The 26967-nt window shown below is 45.6% G+C and overlaps 1 long non-coding RNA gene and 6 other non-coding genes across 7 annotated transcripts; 3 read left to right on the top strand and 4 right to left on the bottom strand.

Moving 5' to 3' along the window:
* Positions 1 to 7839: 7839 nt before the first annotated feature.
* trnai-aau (transfer RNA isoleucine (anticodon AAU)) lies at positions 7840 to 7913 on the top strand. Its single transcript has one exon. It is a non-coding gene; the product is annotated as a tRNA-Ile (tRNA).
* Positions 7914 to 11261: 3348 nt separating this feature from the next.
* On the top strand, positions 11262 to 11335 carry trnai-aau (transfer RNA isoleucine (anticodon AAU)). Its single transcript has one exon. It is a non-coding gene; the product is annotated as a tRNA-Ile (tRNA).
* Positions 11336 to 11830: 495 nt separating this feature from the next.
* Positions 11831 to 11922, bottom strand: trnar-ucu (transfer RNA arginine (anticodon UCU)). Its single transcript is given in 2 exon segments — positions 11831 to 11866; positions 11886 to 11922. It is a non-coding gene; the product is annotated as a tRNA-Arg (tRNA).
* Positions 11923 to 18252: 6330 nt separating this feature from the next.
* On the bottom strand, positions 18253 to 23882 carry LOC132207458 (uncharacterized). Its single transcript, XR_009443473.1, has 2 exons — positions 23836 to 23882; positions 18253 to 18800 (listed from the first exon to the last, which is right to left on the bottom strand). It is a non-coding gene; the product is annotated as an uncharacterized LOC132207458 (long non-coding RNA).
* On the top strand, positions 22468 to 22541 carry trnai-aau (transfer RNA isoleucine (anticodon AAU)). The gene has a single exon. It is a non-coding gene; the product is annotated as a tRNA-Ile (tRNA).
* Positions 22738 to 22819, bottom strand: trnas-cga (transfer RNA serine (anticodon CGA)). The gene has a single exon. It is a non-coding gene; the product is annotated as a tRNA-Ser (tRNA).
* trnai-aau (transfer RNA isoleucine (anticodon AAU)) lies at positions 23088 to 23161 on the bottom strand. Its single transcript has one exon. It is a non-coding gene; the product is annotated as a tRNA-Ile (tRNA).
* Positions 23883 to 26967: the final 3085 nt, after the last annotated feature.

Genomic DNA, 26967 nt, shown 5'->3' with positions numbered 1-26967 from the left:
ACTCGGTTTCATGTCGATTATGCCAGTCTTTCCATGTGTTCAATGTTTTTATTCATTGTGGGTGCTCACTCAGAGTGATTGGATGTGCACAAAGTTAATTCATCAAACACAGGGACGACGATTGAAAAGCTGCAATACGCGGGCCCTCGGAAGCATTGGTATCAGACATGGGTCATGATTTAACAGCAGAGAATCTGCGTGTTTCTTGAAGTTGAATCGCATGCGTTGTCCAATAGTCTGGTGGAAAGAGCAATCCAAACTTTGAAGGCAGCCTGAAAGAAGCAGCCTCCAGGTTTATGGTTCCTGTTTGATTATCAGACACACCTCATGCAACTACTGGGATAGGTCCTGCAGAGTAGCTAATGCGGAGAAGATTCCGCACCACGTTAAATCTCATCTTTCCAGACATGGGTGGCAGAGGGTGAAACAACATCTTGATAGCCAATGCCAGACACAGAACTCCCTAAGCAAGAGAAGCAGTTTACTTAAGGGGGTGAAGTTTGGGAGTTGAAACCATGGGAAACAGCCCTGCATGGGGTAGGAGGCATGGTCGACGAGAGGTTGAGTCCCATGAGGCACAAAGTTCAGGTAGGAGGGGCAGTCCTGAACAAGCGCATGAACCACCTGAAACCCGCAATCTCACAAACTGGGCAGGAGCAAAACATACCCGGCCCCTCAGAATGTCCAGCAAAGCTGTCAGAACCTGTGGGTCCTCCCCCCTCCACCTGGCACCAAAGAAATCTCTGAGAACGAGAGGACGAGATAGACATGGCAGAAGTTGTGGCCTTGACAGTGTTACCACCTGAAGATGATGAATTTCAGCGGAGATGCTCTGGGCACAAGAGGCAGGTTACAGTCCGGTACATGCCGCCGGTATCTGAGGCAGAGTCAGGGGAATCGGACCTGGTGTGAACACACCCCTGGAGAAGCTGCAGGGAAATGAATGGACCTACACCCTGGACTTAGAGGAACAGGGATGTAGTGATTCTAACAAGGTCAGCCAGGTCAATCTCATAGTGCATGAGTTCCCTGATGGGGCTGTTGCCCTGGTCTAATCAGGGAGCCCTGGATGACAGATGTAAACAGGAGAATCAGGGGTTTTGCTCACTCTCGGAGTAGGCTCTTAGCTATTTGGGTCAGTGTCATGTACAATGCAAGTGCAAATAAAGGGTGGCTTGGTGATGGGGTGTAAGCCTTCATGCAGTTATTTCAGACTCCTTTTTAATCATTAGTCTCTATTTGTTGATTAAAACACATCCTGCGCTTTTCAACCTCCTCTTTGCGTTCTGCAGTCTCTTATGACCCACCAGCAGAGGGTGCCATCGTATCACATTAATCCCTAGAAAGAGGCAATAGGGAGAGAGTCTGTGAGCCTTTCTTTGTTCGTCCCCACCAACCCAAAGAAAAAGAAATCCGGCATTATAAGAGCCAGTTGCTGCTGAAATGTAATTAGGTGAACAGCCTGTTTGTGTATGTGTGTTTGTGAATATGATTTTATCTGTGTGTATAATGGTGTGGCAGGAAGAGGCTGTGTAGCTTGTGTGCATTAATGAGAATATGCGACGTGAGGAAGTATGTGCAAACTGTGTGATAGTTTGTCATTGTGCCAGTGTGAGTCTCAAGTGTAGATATTTGTCATCAATTTCAAGTATGTTAGATTCCAATCTGTAACTCACTCCTGGGTATCTGTTATTTTATGTATACCCACACCGAACTGCTCGATTAGATTCCAGTCTGTAACTCACTCCCAGGTGTCTGTTATTCTATACATAAACTCCCCAAACCACTCAATTAGATTCCAGTCTTAACTCATTCCTGGGTATCTATTAGTCTATGAATAAACCACCCCAAATTCCTCAATTAGATTCCAGTCCGCAAGTGATTCCCAGGTTTCTGTCATTACAGGGAATCTCCTTCGTTGCTGTCAACTGTTGGAAAAATCTTCGCCAAGGTCCTCCTCGACCATCTCCACCCCGTGACTGAGGAACTCCTCATGGAATTACATTGTGTCTTTTGAACGAGTCAAATGGACATGATTTTCACTGCACGACAGCTGCAGGAAGAATGCAGAGAAAAGAACCTTACCCCAGTACGTGGCTTTCTTTGACCTCATAGAGGCTTTTGACACCATCAATCAGGGAGCAGTATGGAGTGACCTTCTCTGATTTGGCTGCACCATGAAGTTTGTCACTACCCTTCGCCCGTTCCGCGGTGACATGGAAGTCGTGCTAATGACAAATGGCTCCACCACTCCCCATGTGGACCGTTCCCACTGTCCTTTATGGTTCTGAGATGTGGACTGTCCAAGGCAAACACCTCAAGGCACTGGAGCAGTACCACCAACGCTGCCTACGCAAGATTCCGCAAATCCACGGGGAAGACAGACACACCAACACCTCGACCAGGCCAACATTCGCCAGCATCAAGGCACTGACCCCAACTTGATCAGCTACGATGGGCCGGGCATATCGTCCATGTGACTCCCCAAGCACACGCTCTGTTCCCATCTCCAAAGCGTCGGGCGATCCCCAGGTGGACAGAGGAAGTGCTTCTGTGATACCCTCAAGGTCTTGCTGGCAAATTGCCAGCGCTTTGAATAGGTTCCAGTCTGTTACTCACCCCCAGAGTGTCTGTTATCCTGTATATAAATCCCTCGATTAAATTCCAATCTGATTTACTCCCAGTTATTTGTAGTTCTAATTTTAGCAGTTGAGTAGCAGGAAACAGTCAGGGTAGCAGATCGTACAAAGAGGGAATCTTGTATTAAAAACTGCAACCTCACACGCACACAAGACAAAAGCAGAGACTAAAACCACACTCACACGCACTGGCTGTCTCACTCTGACTGGTACAGGCATAAATGAGTAAAATCAATGGCGACCTGGTATTTATTGCTGGGGATTTGGAGGACAGTGTTTGGGGAAGGCTTGCTGTGTTGACACACACATTTGGTGATAAAATTTTCACTGCATTGTAAAAATGGGAACCTGATATTGCTGGGACTTTACAGATACTCTGAGAGAGGAGAGGGAAACATAGAAGGTGAGACTTGGGACTAATGTCTCCATGAGGAAGAGATAAAGTCTCAGACTTGAACAATGAAAAAACTTGACAGAACCAATTGTTCAGAGTGGAGGGAGCTATGGAATGTGTGAGGTGATGCACTTTGGTAGGAGTAACCGGAAGGCAAAGTACAGGGCTAATGGTAAGATTCTTAGTAGTGTAGATGAGCAGAGAGATCTTGGTGTCCATGTACACAGATCCTTGAAACTTGCCACCCAGGTTGACAGGGCTGTTAAGAAGGCATACAGTGTTTTAGCTTTTATTAATAGAGGGATCGAGTTCCGGAACCAAGAGGTTATGGTGAAGCTGTACAAAACTCTGGTGCGGCTGCACTTGGAGTATTGCGTCCAGTTCTGGTCACCGCAGTATAAGAAGGATGTGGAAGCTTTGGAAAGGGTGCAGAAGAGATTTACTAGGATGTTGCCTGGTATGGAGGGAAGGTCTTATGAGAAAAGGCTGAGGGACTTGAGGCTGTTTTCATTAGAGAGAAGAAGGTTTAGAGGTGACTTAATTGAAACATATCAAATAATCAGAGAGTTAGATAGGGTGGGTAGGGAGAACCTTTTTCCTCGGATGGTGACGGCGAGCACGAGGGGGCATAGCTTTAAATTGAGGGGTGAAAGATATAGGACAGATGTCAGAGGTAGTTTCTTTACTCAGAGAGTAGTAAGGGAATGGAACGCTTTGCCTGCAACGGTAGTAGATTCGCCAACTTTAGGTGCATTTAAGTCATCATTGGATAAGCATATCGACGTATATGGAATAGTGTAGGTTAGATGGGCTTGAGATCAGTATGACAGGTCAGCACAACATCGAGGGCCGTAGGGCCTGTAGTGTGCTGTAATGTTCTATGTCTATCCCCGTTGTCCCACATTAGGACCACCGCCTTTTCTGTCATACATAAATGAACTGGACTTGTATTCACAGGATATGTAATAACAGGGAAGAGAACAGTAGCAGACTTGCGGATGATAGAGAAAATGGACAGACATATGACAGGATGCATGTCAGAAGGAACACAGATAAAAATAAACTAATGTTCAGGAATGGTTTGTGTGTGTGTTTGTTTCAAGGTGACTCTGAGAAAGTGTGATGTTTCTGTCTATGAATCTGTGCATTTAAGGCAAGTTTTAAAGAGTGTGTATGTGTGTGTGTTTAAGGTGCAAGTGTGTCTGTCTGTGAGTTTGTGTGTTTGTGTGTGTGTGCGCGCGTGTGTGTGTGAATGTGTTTTTGAAGGTAAGTCGGAGAGTGTGCGTGTTTTTGAGGGTAACAGTGGGCACGTGTGAGAGTGTATGAGTATGGGTATGCATTTTAGGGTAAAGTTGAGTTTCTGTGTGTGTGAGTGCCTGTGTGTGTATGTGTGCATTTGAGAGCAAGGCAGAGTTTGTGTGTGTGTGTGTGTGTGTATCAGGGAATGTGTGTTTAAGAATGAGTCAAAGAGTGTGTGCATGTGTGTGCCCATGTGTTTGAGGGTGAGACTGTGAGTGTGTGTGATAGCAGGTGAGAGTGTGTGAACATCTGTGTCTTTTAAGATGAGTCAGTGCACGTTTATGTGTTTGAGGATGAGTGTGTTTGAGGAGTGTATGTGTCTGTGTATTTGAGGGTGAGTGTGTGCATTTGTGAGTATGTGTTTGAGGGCGAGAGTTTAAGTATGACTGTGTGTGTTTGAGGGTGAGTATGTGTATGTGTGAATGCCTGCATGTTTGAGAATGAGAATGTGTGTATCTGTACATTTTGAGAGTGAGAGTGTATATGAACCAAACCTCCTTCCCCACACGTCTAAAGTATGTGACCAAGAATTAAACAAGGCTTAGACCAAGTGCATAAAAACCAGTCCAAACCCTAACAGTAGAATCAACAAGTAAAACAAGATCCTGAAGAAATCCAGGAAATTGTCTGGAGGGATAGTCTGTGGAACTAGAGACATATTAACCTCTAGGCCAGACTATTCTGCTATGTAAAAATGGAACGAACTGCAGATGCTGTAAATCAGAAACAAAACAGAAATTGCTGGAAAAGCTCAGCAGGTCTGGCAACACCTGTGGAGGACAAAGCAGAATTAACATTTCAGGCCTGGTGTGAGTCTAGAACTGAAAGGGATTAGAATTTTGACAGAGGCAGAAAACCAATACAAAATACAAAGGGATTGACCATGATGGAGAAAAAAGGATTAAAAATGGATGTACATTAAGGTGTAAAATTGAGAGAATGGACATTGACTCATAGAGCTCCGCAGCACAGATAAACGCTCCTCAGCCTTTCTGCACCAATCAAAAAGAAGCAGCTAACTATTCTAAACCAGTTTTTCAGCACAAAGCCATTGCCCCGGCATCGCAGGTGTACATCTAAGTGTACATAGCCCCTCAGATCCTTCCAGTAAGATGACAGTGAAATAAAATACACTAGCTGGAGCACCTCCACTCTGCCTGTTACTTTTCTTCTTTTAATCCCTCTTTCCTCCCTTCTCGCAATCTCAGATTCCTGGCCCCAGCTTCTGACTCCAAGCCTCCGATGCATGGATGGCTGACGGCAGCCTGAAGCTGGTATGCCAGTGACTGGTGGCCCAAAGTGAAGCGGGGGCAGTGTGCCAGTGTGGAGCATGGTGACAGCAGCCTGGACCAAAGCGGGGGCAATTGTCCAGGGCAGTGTGCGGCCAGCCCCCTGGCACTGGTCTGTTGCAGACGATCCTGGAGAGAGGTTGTGATGTTTGCATTTCAGATTCTTATTTTTCTGACTTTCTGACCTATGACTATACTGTGTATAGCTGTTGTGTAACTTTTTTCTTCATTTCTCTATTCTGTAACTAAGGAATGTACCTAGATGAAGGGTCTAGGCCCGAAACGTCAGCTTTTGTGCTCCTGAGATGCTGCTTGGCCTGCTGTGTTCATCCAGCCTCACATTTTATTACAATGTACCTAGGTACTCTGTACCTAATATGGCATCATGTGTTGGTGATATTGTTACACTGTAATTAATGTGTAACTGAAGCATCTGTACCTAGGTACTCTGTACCTAATATGGCATTGTAAGTTGTAATTTACCAAGTGAGTACATGTGACAATAAAGCTAATTCGAGTCAATTCAAGGTGGCAGCAGAGTAAAACTCCTCAGCTGAGGCTCGTCTATTCAGTCCATTTCCTTTTTTTCTCTCTCTCTCTCTGTCTTTCCTCTTCCCTTTTGTGTTTCTTTCTCTTCTTTCTTCTCTGCAAGGTCCTGAACTGTCGGCGTCAGCTTGGACATGGACTCTCGGCCGCAGCGCAGACCCGGCGTGGTGATCACTTCGCTCAGCATAGAGGTCCCTCAGTGGCCCTTCCCTGTGTTCTTTCATCACAACACAGACTTCCAACCTCGAGATGATTCCAGAGCGATCTCCCAGCCTTGAGAGCCCTGTTGAAGCCCAGCATTTTCTGGAAGCAGGGCTAGGTGCCAGGACTGAGTTGGGAAAGACTGTTACTCTGAACTTTTTATTTCTTTATTTTTCTAATATTTTCACGAATAATTTGCATTTAAGAATCTGTACCTATAGCTTTGTATCTAAGACAGCACTGTAAGTGGCGACCTGTAAACTTTCCCTGTATGTGACAATAAACCTAATTCTGTTCTAAGAATTCAGTTTCCTCTGTTCCAAGGAAAACAGGCCCAATCTCTCTAATGTCTCCTGAGAAGAGAAACTCTCCAGCCCAAGTTACATTCTGGTAAATCTGTATATACAGCTGCAAATAGCTTGTAATTTAAGGTGGGGGTACAGACAGATTTAATGGCAGTTGTCTTTTGCCTAGGCTGGGGGATTTCAAGACCAGGAGCATATTTTTAATGTGACAGGAGGAAAGTTCAAAAAAGTCACGAGAGACAATCTTTTCACAAAGAAGGTGGTATGCGTGTGGTGAACTTCCTGAGGTGGATGTGGTACAGTTACAACATCTAAAGGCATTTGGATAAGTACAGGAATCGGAACGGTTTGGAGGGATATGGGCCAGGAACAGTCAAGTGAGACGAGTTTAGTTTGGGATTATGTTTGGCACGGATAGTCGCTCTGAAGGGTTTCTTTCCCTGCCGTATGGCGGCATGACTCGATGAGCAAGGTTCTGAGATATGATAGATTGGGACATATCCCTCTGGGAGCAGAGTTTTAAGGTAAGGAGCGGGAGGGTGAGAAGGAATTTGAGTGGAAAAGGAAAACTCCCAGAGTCTGGTAGTTGTCTGGAACTGATTGAAAGGATGCTGGAGGTGGGAGCTCGCAAGACATTTAAGATTTGAGTGCCAGTGCACGAAAGTGTGCTGAATTGCAGTTCTTTCAGTCAGAGGACGTGCCTCAGCCAGAAATGATAGGGGTAGGGGGGAGGGGGGGGGGGGGCTTAATAAACAAGGTGCGTTGGATTGTCAAAGAGTGAGGAAAGTAACAGTGTGGGGTTAGCGATAACGAAATGTGAGGCTGGATGAACACAGCAGGCCAAGCAGCATCTCAGGAGCACAAAAGCTGACGTTTCGGGCCTAGACCCTTCATCAGAGAGGGGGATGGGGTGAGGGTTCTGGAATAAATAGGGAGCGAGGGGGAGGCGGACCGAAGATGGAGAGAAAAGAAGATAGGTGGAGAGGAGAGTATAGGTGAGGAGGTAGGGAGGGGATAGGTCAGTCCAGGGAAGACGGACAGGTCAAGGAGGTGGGGTTGTTGTGTGCGTATGTTTCAGAAAAAGTGATGGCTTTAAGTGCTTGTTTAACAGTTTTACCAAATTCCACAAATAACAGGGAATCTGGTCAGCCTTTTCAGCAGATCTTGGCCGGTTAGCTCAGTTGGTTAGAGCGTGGTGCTAATAACGCCAAGGTCGCGGGTTCGATCCCCGTACGGGCCAATGGAGTTTTTTATCGGAAATTTCACACGCTTCGTTTATCTCTGCCTTGAACAGATTTGATACTTAATTAAACCGATTTGCAAGACTCCAAACCGACCCACCCAGACAACGTGGATCTCAAAAATTACAGAGATAATGGGAACTGCAGATGCTGGAGATTCCAAGATAATAAAATGTGAGGCTGGATGAACACAACAGGCCCAGCAGCATCTCAGGAGCACAAAAGCTGACGTTTCGGGCCTCGACTGATGAAGGGTCTAGGCCTGAAGGGTCTAGGCCCGAAACGTCAGCTTTTGTGCTCCTGAGATGCTGCTTGGCCTGCTGTGTTCATCCAGCCTCACATTTTATTATCTCAAAAATTACATTTGGCTTCATACCCATGTGGGAGAAGTGGTTACTGTTTCAAAATCTGACTAATAATTCCCCATCGCTGCAACAAGTCTTTTTAGGTTATCCCATATAATTCTGAGCAGCATCAGATTACTTCCAGGAGCTGCGAATGCTTTTGAAAGATTCCAACAATCGCTGATTCACCTGCAAATTCTGTTTTGCTTTTAAATCCAATTCTTTGCTCTCCAATTGAAGGTAATCCAATTTAATTGCCAGCAACAATGCATTGAAGAGGCTGCAAGGTGAGCATCGCTACCGCGAACTCGACAAAACAAATTCCTTTTCTTATTATAGGTAACAAACTGTGGAGCTGGATGAACACAGCAGGCCAAGCAGCATCTCAGGAGCACAAAAGCTGACGTTTCGGGCCGAGACCCTTCATCAGATTGATAACAAGGTGGAGAGCTGAAAGAACACAGGGACCCTTCTAAGGGTCTAGGCCCGAAATGTCAGCCTTCCTGCTCCTCTGATGCTGCTTGGCCTGCCGTGTTCATCCAGCTCTACACCTTGTTATCTCAGATTCTCCTTCACCAGAAACGTTGACAGCTCCTTTCCTCTAGATGCTACCTGGCTTGCTGTGTTCTTCCAGGCCCTGTTTGTCAGCGGTGTTGTGTTCTGCTTCTTCCAAAACCAGGGTTTCTCCCATCAGGAATGATGTTCTAAGCTTAAGAAAACAGTACAGACAGCTTTCTAGCTTGAGGATTTTATCAGCAGAGTTAAGGAGTACTGTGATCTGTCCTTCTGTACACGAACTGTAATGATCCCCTCTGTATATAAACACACTGTGATCATTTCCCTCATGTATCTGCACACAGTAATCAGCCCCTCCGTGTATTCATACAGTGATCAGTCCTTCTGTGTATATTCACAGTGTGAGCATTCCCTCATGCACATGCACACAATAATCAGCCCCTTGTGTGTTTACACAAACTGATCAGCCCCCCCCCCCAGTGTATACACTGTGATCAGCCCCTCTACATGTACACAGTGTAATCAGCCCCTCTGTATATATACAGTCTGACCAGTCTCTCTATACGTATGCACACAGTGTGATCATTCCCTCTGTATATGCACATATTGAGATCAGTCCCTCTGTATATACACACACTGTGATCAGTCCCTTATGTATATACACAAACTGTGATCAGCCCCTTTTAATATACACAATGTGATCATTCCCTCTGTATACACACAATGTGATCAGTCCCTCTGTATACACACACTGTGATCAGTCCCTTGTGTATATGCACAAACTGTGATCAGCCCCTTTTTAATATACACAATGTGATCATTCCCTCTGTATACACACAATGTGATCATTCCCTCTGTATACACACACTGTGATCAGTCCCTTGTGTATATGCACAAACTGTGATCAGTCCCTTTTTATATACACAATGTGATCATTCCCTCTGTATACACACAATGTGATCAGTCCCTCTGTATACACACACTGTGATCAGTCCCTTGTGTATATGCACAAACTGTGATCAGTCCCTTTTTATATACACAATGTGATCATTCCCTCTGCATAAATACACAAACTGTGATCAGTCCCTTTTTATACACACAATGTGATCATTCCCTCTGCACAAATACACAAACTGTGATCAGCCCCTTTTTATATACACAATGTGATCATTCCCTCTGCATAAATACACAAACTGTGATCAGTCCCTTTTTATATACACAATGTGGTAATTCCCTCTGCATAAATACACAAACTGTGATCAGTCCCTTTTTATACACACAATGTGATCATTCCCTCTGCACAAATACACAAACTGTGATCAGCCCCTTTTTATATACACAATGTGATCATTCCCTCTGCATAAATACACAAACTGTGATCAGTCCCTTTTTATATACACAATGTGGTAATTCCCTCTGCATAAATACACAAACTGTGATCAGTCCCTTTTTATATACACAATGTGATCATTCCCTCTGCATAAATACACAAACTGTGATCAGTCCCTTTTTATATACACAATGTGATCATTCCCTCTGCATAAATACACAAACTGTGATCAGCCCCTTTTTATATACACAATGTGATCATTCCGTCTGCATAAATACACAAACTGTGATCAGCCCCTTTGTATAGACACACTGTGATCAGCCCCTCTATATCACACTGTGATCAGTCTCACTGTGTATACACACAGTGATCAGTCCTCCTGTATATATACACACACTGTGATCAGCCCCTCTATATCACACTGTGATCAGTCTCGCTGTGTATACACACAGGGATCAGTCCTCCTGTATATATAGACACACTGTGATCAGTTTGCCAGTGCACGTATAATACGCACTGTAATCTGTTCCTCTCAGTCCCACAATGAAATCGGTGCGTGCCGCTACGCCTTTCCCCCTTCCATTCACACATAATAATTACAGGGACAACAAGGTGTAGATCTGGATGAACACAGCAGGCCAACAGCACCAGAGGAAAGCGGTCTCCAGCATCTGCAGTACCTACTATCCGTAATAATTACAATCGCAATTCTGATTGTCCTGCAGAGATGAGAGGCCCAGTAATGGGCGTGCGAGAGCAATGTTGGAGCTGACAGCTTCTGGTTGGAAGTTTCTCATGAATTTCGAGCAAAGATTATAAGCGGAGGGGAGAGAGCTGTCCATCAGCTGTTTCCGAGAAAGTGAGTTAGTCACGAGAAAGGTGGAGCACGGGTTTCTATCAGTAGTCTATCAGCAGTGTTTCTATCAGCTCTACAGAAAGAGATGTAGCAGTGTGTTGTGCGCTTTTGTGCGTGTTGTGTGCATTTTGCAGAGGGAGAGATTGAGGGACCTAGTTTGGAATCCGGAGGCTCTTGTGTGCAAACCCAACAATGTTTGATCAAAGTTATCAAGTGCAATAGTAAATGACAGGGAATTCAATGTAAGCATCAGAGAGACAGAGAATGATAGGGAATCTGATGTAAAACAACCGTACATCAGGGCCGGTTAGCTCAGTTGGTTAGAGCGTGGTGCTAATAACGCCAAGGTCGCGGGTTCGATCCCCGTACGGGCCATCGTGTTTTTACCAGTTCGGATGGCGCTAGTCTGTATTTGTCAGTTAACCACTGCGCGAATGGACGGGATGGGCTAAATAGGGGGCACTTTCCGTGAGACATACGCACACAGCAAGATCACAGTGAACAGAGAACTCTGCTGGTTTAATAATGATCATGTGTATTTGTGTGTGCGAGAGAGTGGGTGTGTGTGTGTGTGTCTCGGGATGAAATTCCAAGGTTATTTCCCAGACAGGAACGTCTCTGAAAACGGAAGTTGCTGTTGGCTTTTCGTTGCAAATTAACACAGAGCAAGCCGTTTCTCAAAATATAGCTTCTTTTTTAAAAAAAAACACTCGACAAAACAAAATGAATCAAAACAATCATGCCCACGTTCCAGACAGGTCCGCCAGCTTGATGTCTTATGGTCCGTCCCGCAAGTTAATTCTGAACGTTAAAGCAAGAAGGCGCGCTGACAAAATCCTGACACTGCTCCCAGGAATGCAGCTCAAAACCCGACTCTGGTGGGACTCGAACCCACAACCTTTGAATGCCTTCAACAGCCTCAGACTAGAAGTCCAACGCGCTATCCATTGCGCCACAGAGCCTCTTATGAAGCCAAATTTTCGCATTCTTCTTATGAAGATGCATGTGAAGAACCTGATCTGGTATCTCGATATTTGATAGAGTGCCGCTTATAAACAAACTGAAAAGCCCAATTTAAATGAAACGATCCGCCCTCGGATTGTTTCTGGGCTGCAAGGGAAAGACGTGACTTTAAGAGATAGTAGGAACTGCAGATGCTGGAGAATCTGAGATAACCAGGCGTAGAGCTGGATGAACACAGCAGGCCAAGCCGCATCAGAGGAGCAGGAAAGCTGACGTTTCGAGTTTGGACCCTTCTAAGGGTCTAAGGAACCCTTCTAATGATCCAGACCCGAAACGTCAGCTTTCCTGCTCCTCTGATGCTGCTTGTCCTGCTGTGTTCATCCAGCTCTACGCCTTGTTATCTCAGATTCTCCAACATCTGCAGTTCCCACTATCTCTTAATCTATGACCACTCGTTCTAGATTCCTCCACTACTGAGGTCATCCTTCCTGCATCTAACATTGTTTTCTAGCCATCTAGAAATGAATGCCAGCGTTGCATTTGCCCTCCTAACCACCAACTGAACCTACCTTAAGAGAACCCTGAACTGGGACTCCCTAGTCCCTTCATGCTTCATATTTCCGAAGCCTTACCCCATGGAGAAAATAGTCTACACCTTAATTCTAATAGAATTTTATGGGTTTCTATGAGATCCTCCCTCATAGTTAATACAATCCTAACTGACTCATTTGTCAGCCCTGTCATCCCAAAAATCAGTTTCCTAAACCTCCACTGCACTCGCTCGATAGCAAGAACAACACTCTTCATCTCTGCTCTTGTTTTCTAGCCATCTAGAAATGAATGCCAACGTTGCATTTGCCCTCCTAACCACCAACTGAACCTACCTTAAGAGAATCCTGTACTGGGCTCCCTCGTCCCTTTGCCCTTCAGTTTTCTGAGGCCTTTCCCCATGTAGAAAATAGTCTGTGCCTCAATTCTGACTAAAATATATAACCTCACACTCTTCCACATTGTATTTCATCTGCAACTTCTTTGCCCACTCAGCTAGCATGTCCAAGTCCTTCTGCAGTCTCCCTGTCTCCTTAAAACTACCTGGCCTTCCACCTATCTTTGTGTCATTTCCAAACTTAGCAGCAATGCCCTCATTTGTGGGGTTGTACAGCATGGAAATAGACCCTTTGGTCCAACTCATCCATGCTGAGCAGATATTCTAAATTAATTTAGTCCCATTTGCCAGCATTTAGCCTATAGCCTTTAATGCCTTCCTTTTCAAGTACCAATCCATATGCCTTTTAAATGTTGTAATTGTACCTGTCTTCACCACTTACTCTGGCAGCTCATTCTTTTGTTCAGGTCATTAATGTATGACATGAATAGTTGATGTCCCAGCACAGTTCCTTGCAGAACTCCACTAGTCACTAGCCACCACCATGAGAAAGACCCCTTCATCCCTACCTTCTGTCTTCTGCCAGTCAGCCAATTCTCTACCCATGCCACTGCTTTGTCTGAAACACCATGGATTCTTATCTTACTTAGCAGCCTCCTGCACAGCATCTTGTCAAAGCCCTTCTGGAAATCAAATACATCACATCCAATGGCTCTCCTTTGTCTAACTTGATCATTGCCTCCTCAAAGAATACTAGCAGTTTTGTCAGGCATGACCCCCCCTTTGATGAAGCTGTGCTGATTCCATACAGTTTTACAACACTGCACTTCCAAGTACTCATCCTTAATAATGGACTCTAAAATCACCAACAACTGAGGTCAGATTAACCAGCCTTTAATTACCTGTCTTCTGTCTCCCTCCTTAAACAGGGGTGTTACATGAGCAATTTTCCAATTCTCCGGGGCCCTCCCTAACTCCAGTGATACCTGAAAGATCACCACTGATGTGTCTACAACCTCCTCAGCATTCTCCTTCAAATCTTAGGGGTATAGTCCATCCGATCCAAGTTATTTATCCACCATCAGAATTTTCAGCTTCCCCAACACATTCTCCTTAGTGATGGCCACCACACTCACCTCTGCACACTGATTCTCTTGAAGTTATGGTATATTGCTGGGTCTTCCACTGTGAAAACTGATGCAAAGACCTTTTCAGTTCTCCCTTTGTTGCCCATTGCTAATTCTCCAGACCCATTTTCCAGCAGTCCAATGTCCACTCTTGTCTTGTTCTGATGCTTTTGGCTATCTAAAAATCTCTTATGATCTTTTACATTACTAGCTAGCTTAGTATCATATCACATCTTCTCCCTGTTATCCCTTTATTCAGTTATCCTCTACTGGTTTTTAAAGGCTTCCCAGTCCATTGGCCTCCACTAATCTTCACAACATTGTATGCTTTTTCTTTTGCTTTTCTGCTGTCCCTGACTTCCCTTGTCCACTGAGGTTGCTTCATCTTCCCTTTAGTAGGCTTCTTCTTCTTTGGGATGAATTTCCGCTGTGCCGCCTGAGTTACCCACTGAAACACCTGCCATTGCTGATCCACCAGCTTCCCTGCAAGGCTCCCCTTCCAATCAATTCTGGCCAGCTTCTACCTCATGTCTCTGTAGTTATCTTTATTCGATTGTAATACTGTTACATCTGATTCAATCTTATCCCTCCCAAATTGGAGGGCGAATTCCATCATATTATGGTCACTGCCCCCGAGGGATTCCTTCACCGTCAGCTGCCTAATCAAAGTCCACATCATCGCACATCACTAAATCCAGAATTAACAAAGTGTGAAGCTGGATAAACACAGCAGGCCAAACAGCATCTCAGGAGCACAAAAGCTGACGTTTCAGGCCTCGACCCTCTCTGATGAAGTGTCTAGGCCCAAAACATCAGCTTTTGTGCTCCTGAGATGCTGCTTGGCCTGTTGTGCTCATCCAGCTTCACACTTTGTTATCTTGGATTCTCCAGCATCTGCAGTTCCCATTATCTCTGACTAAATCCAGAATGCCTGTTCCGAAACAGTATCTACCACAAGCTGTTCCAACAAAAGCTATCTCATAAGTATTCCACAAGTTCATTTCCATGCTATCTGCTGCCACACACCAACCTGAGTTCCCCAGTCCACCTGCCTATTAAAGTCTCCCATGATTATTGCATTTGTGTGTGTGTGTGTGTGTGTGTGTGTGTGTGTGTATATGTATGTCTGTGTGTCTGCGTTTGTGTGTGTGTGTCTGTATGTGTGTGTGTGTGTGTGTGTCTGTGTCTGTGTGTGTGTGTGTGTGTGTGTGTGTCTGTGCCTGTGTGTGCACGCATGCTGTGTACAGTTCCAATCAGTTTTGCAAGGGGCTGCTTTGTGGTTGAGATGGTGCTGGTTAGATCTAAGACCACGCCTATGTGAATACCAAACTTGGTCAAGGACAACAAACAACAACGAGGCAAGGGCAAGGAAGACCTTTCTTCCCCCCTTAGTCCACTCATTGTTAAAGGGGCAGGGGTAGACATAAGGGACGTTCAGTCAGGTAAATGAGCGATTGCCAGGAGATGTAGGCAGGCAATGCAGGAGTCTCCAGTGGCTATCCTCCTCTCAAAAAAAAAACCATTTTGGATACTGTTGGCGGGAGGATAGCCCCTCGAGGGAAAATGGCTGCAGCAGCCAAGTCTTTGGCATCATCTTTGGCTCTGCTGTAAAGCAGATTATGGCAAAGTACAAGCGAGCAATAGGGGACTGTCTAGTCAGGGGCACAGACAGGCATTTCTATGCCCACAAGTGAGATTCCAGAATGGTGTTTGGCCTCCCTTCTGCCAGGATCAAGGAAATCCCAGAGCGGTTACAGTAAATTCTCAAAGGGGACCATGAGCAGCCAGAGGTCATTGTATGCATTGGTATCAATGACATAGTTTCAAAAAAAGGTATCAGGTTCTGCAGAGTAAATATAGGGAGTTCAGCAAGAGGTTAAAAAGCAGGTCCTCAAGGGTCAGGATATTTCCTGGATTACAGCCTGTGCCATTGCTAGCGAGAGTAGGAATAGGAGGATAGAGCAGATGAATGTGTGGCTGAGGAGCTGGTGCAAGGATTTTTGGATCATTGGGATCTGTTCTGGGACAGAAGTGACGTGTACAAGAGGGACAGATTTCACCTAAACTGGAGGGGGACCAGTATTCTGGCAGGCACATTTGGTAGAGCTACTTGAGAGTGTTTAAAGTAGTCTGGTGGGGATGGGGGGTATTGGTAGTGGAATTCTAAGCCATACTGAGACAAGACTGAAGATTGAGGCTGGTACAGAAATTGAAGACAGGAAGTTAAGTAGACAAGGCAGGCAAGAGCATGGCAGATTCTATGAATTGTCCCTGACCTGCTTCCAATGCGTCCATCATCTAGGTAGGGGACTAAAAATATGTACAATACTCTAGATATGGTCTCACTAGTGTCTTGGACAATTGCAGCAACATTTCCCTAATTTTATATTCTATTCCTTTAGCAATAAATACCAAAATTATATTTGCCTCCCTTATTATCTGTTGTACCTGCATACTGGTTTTCTGTGATTCATGAATGAGGACACTCAGATCCCTCTGCACTGAACCACTCTGAAGTTTATCTCTATTTTGATAATAAGTCACCTTCTAACAGATGACCACACTGTTATCCGCATTAAACTTCATAGAGTCATACAGCATGGAAACAGGCCCTCTAAACATTGCAATTGTACCCACATCCACCACTTCCTCGGAATGTTCATTCCACATTAAAGACTCACTGTGTAAAACATTTTCCCACAGCCTTTCTTTACAACTCAAACCTTCCATACCAGGCAACATCCTGGTAAAATCTCTTCTGACCCCTCTCCAGCTTAATAATATCCTTCCTATAACTGGGTGTCCAGAACTGGACACAGTATTCCAGAAAAGGCTCACCAATGTCCTGTGTGACCTCAAAATGACTTCCAACTCTTATACTCAAAGGACTGAGCAATAAAGGTAAGCATGCCAAACACCTTTTTTAACTATCCTGTCTATATTTGATGCAAACTTCAAAGAATTTTGGATCTGAACTCCCAGGTCCCTCTGTTCTACAACACTACTCAAGGCACTACCATTAATTGTATAAGCCCTACCCTTATTTGTCATACCAAATGCAATACCTCGCATTTATCCAGATTGAGCTCCATCTGCAATTTTTGAGCCCATTGACCCAATTAATGAAGATCCTTTTGTAACCTTAGAAAACCTTCTTCACTTTCTGCTGTGCCACCAATTTTTTGTTGTCATCCACAAACTTACTAACCATGCCTTCTATATTCTCATCCAAGTCATTTATATAAACGACAAAGAGAAGGGGACCCAGTACCAATGCCTGTGGAGCACAGCTGGTGACAGGCCTCCAGTCTGAAAAGCAACCCCCCACCACCATTGTCTGTCCTGTTGTTAAGCCAATTATGTATCCAATTGGCAAGCTCACCCTGGACCCTGCAACCTAACTTTACTAATTATTCTACCATGCAGAACCTTGTTTAAGACTTAACTCTGCCACATTTTGGCCAATTCACCTAACCACTCCATGTGCAGTTGTAAATATCTCAATTTCTTATTTGCAACTGGCTTTGCCACCTATTTTAGCATCATCTGTGAATTTAGCTTCAATATTTTCTTTCACTACATCCAAGTATTTTTTATACATTGTAAATAGTTGCTTTCAAAGGCCCAAGCTCTGTGGAACATCACTAGTTACACTTGCCGACCAGAAAAAGACCAGCATTTCTGAAGAAGGGTCTAGGCCTGAAACATCAGCCTTCCTGCTCCTCTGATGCTGCTTGGCCTGCTGTGTTCATCCAGCTCTACATCTTCTTATCTCATTTATCCCAACTCTCTGCTTCATGTTGATGAGCCAACTCTCTATCCAAGCTAATACTCCTGGACTGGCGGCTGGGCATCGGCTGCAGCAACTGTGCAATGGGGTTTCCTGCTTTAGCAGGCCTGGAGCATGGACTCTTTTGATAGCAGTGGCAGGGTGTCGATTGTGGTGAAGTTGATCACCAGAGCAGGGGTTCCTGGCTGCTATAGGCCCAGAGCAGGGACCTTGTGGAAGTCCAGGATCCATGTTTGGGACACTGACCAATGGAGATGAACTCTATTTAAGTGCTTTTTTTAATCTTTTGTACCTCAAAATGGCTTCAGATTGTGGTGGCAGAAAACTTTCACTGTATTTCCCTAGATATATGTGCCAATAAGTCATTTATTCATTCATTCAGTAATAAATTACCCCAACCTCAGGTCATCCTACCTTTGTATTAACGTCCAGTGCAGTACCTTTTCTGGGTATACTACATCTGTAGGTTCCTATTGGCCACATTGCTTGTCACATCTTCAAAGAACTCCAGCAAATTGGTGAAACATGATTTCCAGATTGTACTTTATTTTCTTCCTTAATAATGCATTCTAGCAATTTCCCAACAACACATTAAGAGAAATCAGGTGCTGAGACAATCCAAAGAAAGAGAATAATGAGGTGCAGTAACAAGTCTGAGAATGAGAACAACAAGGTGCTTTTAAATGTTGTGACTGTACCATGCTCCACTGCTTCCCCTGGCAGCTTATTCCAGCATCTGGATGGATCTAGTGTCTCAAATTGGGCGAACTGTTGAAAATGCAAACGCAATGCCATTAATTCTTGGCTCTCCCAAGTTGCTGAAAAAGGTGATTCACAGCATTGTTGGAAAGACAATATCTGTTGCAAAGGAGGTGTGGTACGTGCTAAGTGATTACTGAGGTCCTCTGCAAACCCTCTGGAGTTCCACATTCCATCACAAGGGGAAGTGATGTCTGCTTGCATGTTTTTTTCTGGTGAAGGGTCTAGGCCTGAAACGTCAGCTTTTGTGCTCCTGAGATGCTGCTTGGTCTGCTGTGTTCATCCAGCTTCACACTTTGTAATTTTTAACTTAGGCTGTCGGTATAACAAGAACAGTGTGTTACTAGTTTTTGAAGCCCTGGAAATCTACAGCGTCATTTGGCCTCTTGTGTAATTGATGGAATATTTGTAAAAGTAACACTTGAATAAATCCAATATTCTGCTCTCTTTCTACACTCAGTACTTTTCTATGCTGGTAAATGTAAACTTACTGCAAAGTAATAATTTGGCAGATACTGCTGAAGGAGATCTGGTAGGGAAGTTGAGCAGCAGGAGGTTGAAGTCTGGAGATAAGCCCACTTGACCATTTCTTTGTTGCTGAATTAAAAGACCTGGGAACATTTTCAACATATATCATCAATGATTTATCTTCACGGGTCAGATTAGAGTCAAATCTTTCTTAGAATAACTCTGAATATTGTAGTACAAGTTGACTGGTCCCAATTGCCTTCTAAATGCAATTTTAAATTCATTTTTGTTTTATCTCCTCTTCAGGGTAGGTAGATAACCTTTAGTGGAATGCATTGCCAGAGAGGGTAGTGGAGTCAGCATCGTTAAGGACATTTTAGTGGCTATTAGACAGGTATATGGATGATAGTAAAAGGTAGGGATGGAGGTCAGATAGACCTTAGGCTTAGGGTAAAGGTTTGGCACAACATTGTGGGCTGAATGGCCTATACTGTGCTGTACTGTTCTATGTTCTTTGTGCTAGTAAGGGTTTGAGGGGTCTAGGCCAAATGCTATTAAAAGGACTAGATTTATCTAGGATATCTGGTTGGCATGGACGAGTTGGGCCGAAGGGTCTGTTTCCGTGCCGTACATCTCCCTGACTCTAAAACACTAATTGATTGAATGATTATAGTCACATGTACGAAGATCGAGTGAAAAGTGTTGTTTTGCATGCTATATCATGCCTTACAAAGTGCATCAGAGTAGCAGAACAGGTACAGAATACAGTGTTACAGCCACAGAGAAGGTGCGGAGAGAAAGAGAGCGTAGAGTTAACATCTGAGAGGAGATCAGAGATAATGGGAACTGCAGATGCTGGAAAATACAAGATAATTGTATGTTGGATGAACACAGCAGGCCAAGCAGCATCTTAGGAGCACAAAAGCTGACGTTTCGGGCCTAGACCCTTCATCAGAGAGGGGGATGGGGAGAGGGTTCTGAAATAAATAGGGAGAGAGGGAGAGGCGGACCGAAGATGGGTAGAGAAGAAGATAGGTGGAGAGGAGAGTATAGGTGGGGATATAGGGAGGGGATAGGTCAGTCCAGGGAGGACGGACAGGTCAAGGAGGTGGAATGAGGTTAGTTGGTGGGAAATGGAGGTGCGGCTCGATGTTGGACGGGGGGATAGGTGAGAGGAAGAACAGTAAGGGAGGTGGGGATGAGCTGGGCTGGTTTTGGGATGCAGTGGGGGGAGGGGACAAGCTGGGCTGATTTTGGGATGCAGTAGGGGAAGGGGGAGATTTTGAATCTTGTGAAGTCCACATTGATACCATTGGGCTGCAGGGTTCCCAAGCGGAATATGAGTTGCTGTTCCTGCAACCTTCGGGTGGCATCATTGTGGCACTGCAGGAGGCCCAGGATGGTCATGTCATCTAAAGAATGGGAGGGGGAGTGGAAATGGTTCAGTGACTGGGAGGTGCAGTTGTTTATTGCGAACCGAGTGGAGGCATTCTGCAAAGCGGTCCCCAAGCCTCCGCTCGCTTTCCCCAATGTCGAGGAAGCCACACCGGGTACAGTGGATGCACTATGCCACATTGGCAGATGTGCAGGTGAACATCTGCTTAATATGGAAAGTCATCTTGGGACCTGGGATGGGGGTGAGGAAGGAGGTGTGGGGGCAGGTGTAGCACTTCCTGCGGTTGCAGAGGAAGGTGCCGGGCGTGGTGGGGTTGAGGGGGAGTGTGGAGTGGACAAGGGAGTCCCAGAGAGAGTGGTCTCTCTGGAAGGCGGACAAGGGTGGGGATGGAAAAATATCTTGGGTGGTGGGGTTGGATTGTAGATGGCGGAAGTGTCGGAGGATGATGAGTTGTATCCGGAGATTGGTGGGGTGGTATGTGAGGACTAGGGGGATTCTCTTTGGGTGGTTATTGCGGGGGTGGGGTGTGAGAGATGTGTTGCGGGAAATGCGGGAGACACGATCGAGGGCGTTCTCGACCACTGCGGGGGGGACGTTGCAGTCCTTTAAGAATGCGGACATCTGGGATGTGCAGGAGTGGAATGCCTCATCCTGGGAGCAGATGCGGCCGAGGTGAAGGAGTTGGGAATAGGGGATGGAATTTTTGCAGGAGGTTGAGTGGGAGGAGGTGTAGTCTAGGTAGCTGTGGGAGTCAGTGGGCTTGAAATGGACATGAGTTTCTAGCTGGTTGCCTGAGATGGAGACAGAGAGGTCCAGAACGGTGAGGGATGTGTTGGAGATGGTCCAGGTGAACTTGAGTTTGGTGTGGAAGGTGTTGGTGAAGTGGGTGAACTGTTCGAGCTCGTCTTGGGAGCAGGAGGTGGCGCCGATACAGTCATCAATGTAACAGAGGAAGAGGTGGGGTTTGGGGTCAGTGTAGGTGCAGAACAGGGACTGTTCCACGTACCCTACAAAGAGGCAGGCATAGCTTGGGCCCATGCGGGAACCCATGGCCACCCGCTTTGTCGATAGGAAGTGGGAGGTATCAAAAGAGAAGCTGTTGAGGGTGAGGACGAGTTCGGCTAAGCGGATAAGGGTGTCGGTTGGGGGGCACTGGTCGGGCCTGTGGGACAGGAAGAAGCAGAGGGCCTTGAGGCCACCTGCATGAGGAATGCAGGTGTATAGGGACTGGACGTCCATGGCGAAAATAAGGTGTTGGGGACCAGGGAATTGGAAGTTCTGGAGGAGGTGGAGTGCGTGGGTGGTGTCACGGACATAGGTGGGGAGTTCCTGGACCAAGGGGGAGAAAATGGAGTCCAGATAGGTGGAGATAATGGGAACTGCAGATGCTGGAGATTCCAAGATAATAAAATGTGAGGCTGGATGAACACAGCAGGCCAAGCAGCATCTCAGGAGCACAAAAGCTGACGTTTCGGGCCTAGACTCTGATGAAGGGTCTAGGCCCGAAACGTCAGCTTTTGTGCTCCTGAGATGCTGCTTGGCCTGCTGTGTTCATCCAGCCTCACATTTTATTATCCAGATAGGTGGAGATGAGTTCGGAGAGGCCCATTCAAAAGTCTGATAACAGCAAGGAACAGATTGTTCTTGAATCTATTCGCACCTGCATTCAACCTTTTATATCCTCTGCCCAACAGAGGGTGGAAGAGAGGATAACTGGAGTGAGAATTTGATTATGTTGGTTGCTTTCCAACAGCAGTGGGAAGTATAGATGGGCTCTGGATGGTTTGCAAGATGAATTGACTGTGTTCACAATTCTGTGTGGTTTCTTGGAGTCCTAGGGAGAGCAGTTGCAAACCACTTTGTAACAGTTCTGAGAGAGTAATCAAGAGCTGTTATAATAGTGAGAGTAATAAGGTGCTGTCACACAACATGTTGTGAGTGCAGTGAACTAGGTGCTGTAGTGTCACAATTCTGGAATGAGACTAGTAATGGGATGTAGCAATTTTGAATGAGAGCAACGAGTTGGTGCAACAACTCAGCGTGAAAGTAAGAATGGAGCAAATCAATCTCAGAATTACTTAATATGACAGTTCTGTGCAACAACAGCACCTAACAGTTGGCCGGTTAGCTCAGTTGGTTAGAGCGTGGTGCTAATAACGCCAAGGTCGCGGGTTCGATCCCCGTACGGGCCATCACCTTTCGTTTTTATTGCGTGAATTTATTTCGTGGTTTGTATCTAGAATGAGGGATCAACATTGCATGGGGTCAGAATGTGGGTCAAAATGGAAAGAACTGTGCCGGATGCTGGAAAGGGAACCTCGGAGAATTTAATATTTAATTCAAAGCGCCAGTCGGTGATGCCTGAGTGGCTCAGTAAAACGTGAAGCCCGCTGCGAGCAGGGTTCGAACCTGCGCGGGGAAACCCCATTGGATTTCGAGTCCAACGCCTTAACCACTCGGCCATCGCAGCTACACGAAAACGAGCTTGCCCTTTACTTATTAATAGCAAGCCGCAAGATTTTGGCCACTTTTTTTCCGTAACTAGAGGGGTTTTCACCCTCTACATTCCTGCTTTCCTCCTTCTTTCAGTGTGTTTTCTTTTACAAAGCAAGCTCCCCTGTCTGGGAAACAGAAGGCCGATTTCGGAGCACCGATCTACAGCAGCAAGCAGGCTGTAAAAAGAGAGACCAACACGGCCTGGTTAACCTCAACTTCAGTGCCTGTTCCAAAACTAGAAATGGCCCGTACGGGGATCGAACCCGCGACCTTGGCGTTATTAGCACCACGCTCTAACCAACTGAGCTAACCGGCCACGCCTCGTTTAAGCGTGTTGTCAAATATCCTGTCATTTAGTGTGAGCGTTGCAAGTTTTGGAAAAATGTCATTTCAATTTTAGCTCTTTAGTGACTCCCTCTGAAATATGTAACTACGTCGCAGCTCACTGCACCCACTCTCTCCCTGTCGCTGTGCAGGGTTTACTGGCACTGCAACACTGCTTGTTTGCTAAATCACAACCGTACCACTTGCTAAGGCACTTCCCTATCGCAAAACAGCACGCTCTCCACTCAAAAGTTCACTCAACACATCACAAACTTTCACTCAGAGGTTTTCTGCTCCTACATTCCTCTCTCAGCCGAAGAGATACCCTGATTTCTAATCTAAGCAAGTCAATCAGACGTATTTTAAGAACATAGGAGTTGGACTGGGCCATTCGACCAGGCAATCCTACTCCACCATTCAAGAGGTCACGGCTGATCATCCTACTCATTCGCAACTCTCAGAGTCCAAACAGATCCAGTCTCTCTTCGTCCATCAGTCCCGTGAGCCCAGGAATCAGCCTTTGCTGTACTCCCTCTATAGTTAGAACATCCTTCTTCAGATAAGGATACCAATATATCAGGTCTGGTCTCACAAAGGTCTTGTTAAATCGCAGCGACACATCCCCCTCCCCGTACCCAGGTCCTCTCGTAATGAAGGCTAACATACCATTTGCATGCTTCACCACCGACAGACACAGTGAGGTCAGTCTGCTCTCCCACGTTTCAATAAATAGACTGTTACAGTGAAGGGAAAGCCGAACCCCTCTGATAGATAAACCAAAGCATAAGACCCAATCTGTTATGGCAGGCAAAACAGGGTCCCTCCTAATAATTCAACCCGAAACACTCAGAAACTCACCTTGCTTTTATAATCTGTTAAAAGTGTGGTTAAATGAAAGAAAATTCCTGATATCCACTTTAGAAGTAACAAGTAACAACTTATTTATTTGACCCTAACAGTGAACAAACTAATAGAATTACTAACAAACCGAACAATTCCCCCTTAGATTACTAACTGCTCCCTAACCGGCCTACATTCTACTGGACTGCTGTTCAAATAAACACGAATCCCATTTATGCAAACTTAATTGAAATACAATGATAAATTAAAACTTAAACTTTCCAAATACTGCCTTCTTCAATAAGCCACAAATGCCTTTCTTCCACTGATTCTGCTGTTGGGGATATTTTTCTTTGTAACTTCTTTGCTGAGGACTTTGAGCTAAAATGCCACCGTACCTTTTTCAGATAAATGGTGCTTTCTTAGAGAGCTTAGTGATTTCTTGTGAGAACTTGGGGCCTATTTCTCAGATGACAGTTGGCTCTCACCCTGATTTTCAAAAACCCTCGTCTTATATACCCTCCGATAACACATCAATTTCTTATAATATGTTTGGTTTCAGGTTGCCAAAACTATCATTTTTAAATTTAATTGGTTTTCTGTATCTAGGTGTTTGATTTAAATTAATGAACTAAATTCAAACTTGTTGTCTTGATATCAAAACAAAACTGCTGTTTTGTCTGCCAACTGTGGCCTTTTGATACCAAAGAGAGGGTCTGATGAAGGGTTTAGGCCCAAAACGTCAGCTTCTGTGCTCCTGAGATGCTGCTTGGCCTGCTGTGTTCATCCAGCTACACACTTTGTTATCTTGGATTCTCCAGCATCTGCAGTTCCCATTATCACTGTGGCCTTTTGATACACTCATTTCAATTTTGGGCCTCTGTGTACAGTGCTTGTAAACTTTCAAGCACAGACTAAGCACAATCTCTTAAATGGACCATGCACTGCTTTCCCCCGCTACCATTTTAACAAACAAATTCTAAATTACTGCCTTCCAATTCATGAATACTCTGCACAACTTCATAACAAGACACAATGGAGTCAGTTTGCTCTCCCTCAGTTCAATGATACAGATACAGCGGGGTCAGTCTGCTCTCTCCGGGATCAGTGATACAGGTCCTGTGCAGGCAATCCGCTCTTCCCTGAGGTCAGTGGTACAGACACAGTGGATTCAGTCAGCTCTCCCCTGGGGTCAGTGATGAGACACAGGGGGGTTAGTCTACTCTCCCCAGGATCAGTGAACAGATACTGTAGGATCAGTCTCCTCTTCCTCCTTTCAGTGATACGAATGCAGTAGGATTTGCACTTCTTCCTGGGTTCAGTGATACACAGTGAATGCAGTCTTCCCTCACTCCTGGGGTCAGAGGGACGTCCTGCAATATGTGCCAAAAGATCTGTGGGTCAAGAATTGGCCCATTCCATGAAAATCAACAGCAGAAACTCACATCCCTGAGTAGCTGTAACCCTGGAACTGAGGAACTGTCGCCACCCACGACAGAACTATGCCACTATACAGAGAGCAGGGTAGCATTCGTTTCAGTGCTCAGGCCTCTGCTGAATTCACAAATCTTATCCATGGTAGCTAAGACCAGGAAATTCCCAGGTATGATAATGTTTACTATTGACCAGAAATTGTTCTGAACTGAGCCTACAAGAACAGGTCCTGTAGCAAGTAACTCCCCTCCTGCTCTCCCAAAGCATGTCCACCATCAATAAGGCACAGTCAGGGCACTGATGGAATACGCTCCACTTGCCCGGGCAAGTGCAGCTTCAAACACACTCAAGAATCTCAACATCATCCAGGCTAAAGTTGCCAACTTGATTGGCACTCCATCCACAAAAATCCATTCCCTCCGCCACCAACACTAGGTAGCAGCTATGTGTGCCATTTACAAGATGTACTTTGGCAACTCTCTTTCAACAGCGCCTTCCAAACCCGGGACCTTTACCCCCAGAAGGACAGGAGCAGCAGACATATGGGAACACCATCCCCTGCAAGCTCCCCTCTGAGGTGTACTCTATACCTACTTGGAAACACTATCAGTGTTGCTGGGGTCAAATTTTGGAACTTTCAACCTGAAGCCACTGTAGGGTGTTCCCACACAATACTGACTATAGCAGTTCAAGAAGGCATCTCACCACCATATTTGCAGGGGGATTTTAGAGACTGGCAACAAATGCTAGTCTGGCTGTGTTGAGATAATTGTTGTCACTCAGTCTGGTACTGAGTCCCACAGGAGAACACACAGAAAATGCATAGACAGGCCAAAACAGGAGAGTACAAGCTGTGGTAATAGGGACTATAGATGCTGGAAAATCCAAGATTACGTGGTGTGGAGCTGGATGAACACAGCAGGCAAAGCAGCATCTTAGGAGCAGGAATGCTGATGTTTCGGGCCTAGACACTTCATCTGAAATGGGGGAGGGGGAGAGGTTTCTGAAATAAATAGGGAGAGAGAGGGAGTCGGATCGAAGGTGGATAGGGGAGAAGATAGGTGGAGAGGAGACAGACAAGTTAAAGAGGTGGGGATGGAGCCAGTAGAGGTGAGTGTAGTTGGGGAGATGGGGAGGAGATAGGTCAGTCCTGAGAGAATGGACAGGTCAAGGGGGCGGGATGAGGTTAGTAGGTAGGACATGGGGGTGGGGCTTGAGGTGGGATGAGGGGATAGGTGAGAGGAAGGACAGGTTAGGGATGCGGGGACAAGCTGGCTGTTCTGGGAGGCGGTAGGGGGAGGGGAGATTTTGAAGCTTGTGAAATCCACATTGATACCATTGGGCTGCAGGGTTCCCAAGCGGAATATGAGTTGCTGTTCCTGCAACCTTCGGATGGCATCATTGTGGCACTGCAGGAGACCCAGGATGGACATGTCATCTGAGGAATGGGAGGGGGAGTTGAAATGGTTTGCGACCGGGAGGTGCAGCTGTTTATTGCGAACCAAGCAAAGGTGGTCTGCAAAG

The sequence above is a fragment of the Stegostoma tigrinum genome, chromosome 47 (assembly GCF_030684315.1).
Source record: "Stegostoma tigrinum isolate sSteTig4 chromosome 47, sSteTig4.hap1, whole genome shotgun sequence".
Lineage (NCBI taxonomy): Eukaryota > Metazoa > Chordata > Chondrichthyes > Orectolobiformes > Stegostomatidae > Stegostoma > Stegostoma tigrinum.
The sequence above is the reverse complement of the archived record's forward strand: the minus strand, read 5'-3'. Positions and strand labels throughout refer to the sequence as shown.